The sequence below is a fragment of the Coregonus clupeaformis genome, unplaced genomic scaffold (genome assembly GCF_020615455.1).
Source record: "Coregonus clupeaformis isolate EN_2021a unplaced genomic scaffold, ASM2061545v1 scaf0149, whole genome shotgun sequence".
NCBI classification, from domain to species: Eukaryota; Metazoa; Chordata; class Actinopteri; order Salmoniformes; family Salmonidae; genus Coregonus; species Coregonus clupeaformis.
In genome coordinates, this window is record NW_025533604.1 from 370001 (window position 1) to 375000 (window position 5000).

Sequence of the window (5000 nt, forward strand, 5' to 3'; positions counted from 1 at the left end):
TAACTCCAACATGTCTGATATGAACATTGACATCAAACCCTCTACATACTTGGAGTTTCTCCAGTCTGCAGTGTGGATCCTCCAGTCCAGCAGAGAGCAGTCTGACTCCTGAGTCTCCTGGGTGATTGTAGCTCAGGTCCAGCTCTCTCAGGTGTGAGGTTTGACTTCAGAGCTGAGACCAGAGAAGCACAGCCTTCCTCTGTGACTAGACAGCCTGACAGCCTGCAAAGAGTCAAATCATATTAAAACCACACTGCTATTCTTTGGTGGTCAAAATAGTGGCAGTATCTTTTTCTACATATTAAGATATACCAGTGTCCTGAAACCGGCCACATCTATTCATAAATTAATGTATCATTATTAGAAATTATCATAATATTGCTTGTAGAGAGAAATATGTATAGTACACATATTTGAGTAGACTGACCAGAGCAGTTTAAAAAGCAGTATCAGTCAAAAGACAGACAGTGAGGTATCAGATTTAGATTGTATTGAGTATACAGTCCACACCATCTCTATTTTGACAGTGAAGCTAACATTTTAAATGTGGCTCTATACTCCAGCATTTTGGATTTCAGATCAAATGTTTCATATGAGGTGACAGTATATAATGTCACCTTTTATTTGAGGGTATTTTAATACATATCTGTTTCACCGTTTAGAAATGAAAGAACTTTATGTATCTAGTCCCCCTATTTGAAGATGTCATAAGTATTCTGACCAATTCACTTATAGTGTATTAAAGTAGCCAAAAGTTTAGTATTTGGTCTCAAACTTGTTGGTTGCATTTGCAGTTTGTTTTGGTTGTGTTTTGGGTTATGTTTTGTCCAATAGTAACTGAATGGTGGATGATGACTGGAGTAATTTTCTGTCTAAGTGAGTAGATAACATGTTTCTAAACACTACTAAATTAATCCTGATGATGCCTTGATTAAGAAAAATCATGAATGAATCATGAATAATAATGAGTGAGAAAGTTACAGAGGCTACAACAAAACATGCTAACCTCTCACCATTACCAATAACAGAGGGGGAATGATCCTTGTTCCTCTGTAACTTTCTCATTCATCATCATTCACGATTCATTCATGATTATTCATAATCATGGTAGCATCCACATGAATGTAGAAGTGTTCAGAAACATCTTCTATTCTTACTGACAATACAAGTGAAGTGACTCCAAAATGACAGGACATTATTCACCATTCAGTTTCTATTGGGAAAAACATCATCCAAAACACAACCAAGACAAACTGCAAATGCATTCAACAAGTTTGTAGAATCACAGGCTTGATGTAATCACTGCAGGTAGGAATATGGGACCAAATACTAAACTTATGATTACTTTAGTACAATATAAGAGAATGTGTCCAAATTATTACGACTTTTTCAAATGGGAGAACTAGATACATACAGTGCTTTCATTTCTAAACAGTATCACAGATATGTATGAATATCCTCAAATAAAAGGTGACATTATATACTGTCACTTAATATGAAACATTCTATCTCAAATCCAAAATGCTGGAGCATAGCACCAAATGTAAAACTGTAAGCTTCACTGTCCAAGCACATATGGTGTGGACTATGTGTGCCTGGTAAACACATGTGGATCTGGTGAACAGTTATCACTTGTTGACCAACTACAGGAATACTGACCTCAGAGTCTCCAGTTTACAGTGGGGATTCCCCAGTCCAGCAGAGAGCAGCTTCACTCCTGAATCCTTCCAGGTCATTGTTACTCAGGTCCAGCTCTCAGGTGTGAGGGGTTTGACTTCAAAGCTGAGACCAGAGAAGCACAGCCTTCCTCTGTGACTAGACAGCCTGACAGCCTGCAAAAGAGTCAAATCATATTTAAACCACACTGCTATTCATTGGTGGTTAAAATAGTGGCAGTATATTTTTTTCAACATATTCAGATATATCAGTGTCCTGAAACCTGCCATATCTATTCATAAATGAATGTTTCATTATTAGAAATGACAAATTATCGAAAGTATTGCTTGTAGATAGAAAAATGCATATTACAAATATTTGAGTAGACTGACCAGACCAGTTTAAAAAGCAGTATCAGTCAAAAGACAGACAGTGAGGTATCAGATTTAGATTGTATTGAGTATACAGTCCACATTCCATATCTATTTTGACAGTGAAACTGACATTTTAAATGTGACTCTTTACTCCAGCATTTTGGATTTGAGATCAAATGTTTCATGTGAGGTGACAGTATATAATGTCACCTTTTATTTGAGGGTATTTTAATACATATCTGTTTCACCGTTTAGAAATGAAAGCACTTTATGTATCTAGTCCCCCATTTGAAGAAGTCATAAGTATTCTGACCATTTGACTTATAATTCATTAAAGCAGACAAAAGTTGAGTATTTGGTTGTAAACTCGTTGGTTGCATTTGCAGTTTGTTTTGGTTGTGTTTTTGGGTTATGTTTTTGCCCGATAGTAACTGAATGGTGGATGATGACTGGAGTAATTTTCTGTCTAAGTGAGTAGATAACATGTTTCTAAACACTACTAAATTAATCCTGATGATGCCATGATTAAGAAAAATCATGAATGAATCATGAATAATAATGAGTGAGAAAGTTACAGAGGCTACAACAAAACATGCTAACCTCTCACCATTACCAATAACAGAGGGGGTATGATCCTTGTTCCTCTGTAACTTTCTCATTCATCATCATTCACGATTCATTCATGATTATTCATAATCATGGTAGCATCCACATGAATGTAGAAGTGTTCAGAAACATCTTCTATTCTTACTGACAATACAAGTGAAGTGACTCCAAAATGACAGGACATTATTCACCATTCAGTTTCTATTGGGGAAAACATCATCCAAAAACACAACCAAGACAAACTGCAAATGTATTCCAACACGTTTGTAGAATCACAAGCTTGATGTAATCACTGCAGGTAAGAATATGGGACCAAATACTAAACTTATGACTAAATGAATTTGTCCAAATAATTAAGACTTTTTCAAATGGGAGAAATAGACACATAAAGTGCTTTCATTTCTAAACAGTAAAACAGGTATGTATGAAAATACCCTCAAATAAAAATTTACATTCTGTACTGTCACCTAACATGAAACAATTTCAAATCCAAATGCTGGAGCATAGCACCAAATGTAAAACTGTAAGCTTCACTGTCCAAACACATATGGTGTGGACTATGTGTGCCCTGGTAAACACATGTGGATCTGGTGAACAATTATCACTTGTTGACCAACTACAGGAATACTGACCTCAGAGTCTCCAGTTTACAGTGGGGATTCCCCAGTCCAGCAGAGAGCAGCTTCACTCCTGAATCCTTCAGGTCATTGTTACTCAGATCCAGCCTCTCAGGTGTGAGGGGTTTGAACTGAGAACTGAGGCCAACACTTCACAGGATGTGTCTGTGAGTTTACAGCCAGTGAGTCTGTCAACAGAGTAAATACCATGAGGGACAGGTTGTATTAAAATGTTACATTTAGCTTTTCCTGCTTACAGTTACCCCTGCACTAATAATGTGAACACTGTGTATAGATGTCTCAATGCTACAACTTTTCTGATCCGTTTGTATTACAGTTTGTTTAAGACTTTTCAGCTAATAGAAAGTTTAGTCAGCCAATGAAAAGTTGTTGTTCTTACATACAGTAAAGTTTGGTCTGAGGGATAGTCACATGAGTACTTACAGAGCCAGTCAGCCAATAAAAATGCTGCTGTAACTACAATTTATTTTGGTGTGGGATATTTCCATGAATACTTACAGAGCTTTCCTGCAGCCTCTCACAGCTGGGAGCAGTCTCCTACGACCCTCCTCTGATGTCTTGTATACCTTCGGGTCAAACACATCCAGAACCTCCTCTGATATCTGTAGCATGTAGGCCAGTGCTGAACACTGAGAAAGTGTGAGGTTTTGGATCTCTTCTCTGACCTCAAGTACGCTTGGATTTCCTCCTGTACTGAATGGTCTTTCATCTCTATCAGACAGTGGAAGAGATTAATGCACCTCTCAGGGGAGATGTTCTTCCTCTGCATCACCTTAAGGGATCGGATTGTTTTCTGGACGCTGTCTGGACTGCTTTCTGTCTGTGTCACCAGACCTCGTAGGAGTTTCTGATTGGACTCCAGTGACATGCCATGAAGGAAGCGGACAAAGAGGTCCAGGTGTCCGTTCTTGCTCTCCAAGGCTTTATCCACGGTACTCTTCAGCAGCTCATGCAAGGTTAGCTCTTCAGATGCAGCTCTAGACTTTCTCTTGAGGAGGGGCTTCAGTGCATCCATGTTCTTGGTTGTGTAACAATGGTACATGTAGACAGCTGAGAGAAACTCCTGAATGCTCAGATGAACAAAGCAGTACACCACTCTCTGAAATAACACAGACTCTTCTTTAAAGATTTGTGTGCACACTCCTGAGTACACTGAGGCTTCTTTGACATCAATGCCACACTCTTTCAGGTCTTCTTCATAGAACATGAGATTACCCTTCTCCAGATTTTCAAACGCCAGCTTCCCCCAGCTTCAGAAGAATTTCCTTATCTGACTCCATGAGCTCCTGTTGATCCATCTCATCTCTTCCATGATACTTCTGGTTCTTCAGGCTGGTCTGAATGAGCAGGAAGTTTATTGACATCTCAGTCAGAGTCGTGGGCATCTCTCTCCTCTTGTCTGTACTCAACATGTGTTCAAGGACTACAGCAGAAATCCAACAGAAGACTGGCATGTGGCACATGATGTGGAGGCTCCTTGATGTCTTTATGTGTGAGATGATTCTGCTGGCCAGGTCCTCATCACTGAATCTCTTCCTGAAGTACTCCTCCTTCTGTGGGTCATTGAACCCTCGTACCTCTGTCACCTGGTCAACACACTTAGGGGGATCTGATTGGTTGCTGCTGGTCGGGAGGTTATCCATAGGAGAGCAGAGGGAAGCAGATTCCCCTTGATGAGGTTTGTCAGCAGAACATCGACAGACGATGTCTGGGTGACAGCAGACAC

General features: G+C 39.4%; 1 pseudogene; it reads right to left on the reverse strand.

The window, feature by feature from the left end:
• Nucleotides 1-3768: 3768 nt before the first annotated feature.
• The window catches only part of LOC121556035, a 2016-nt pseudogene continuing 784 nt past the window's right edge, over nt 3769-5000 (reverse strand).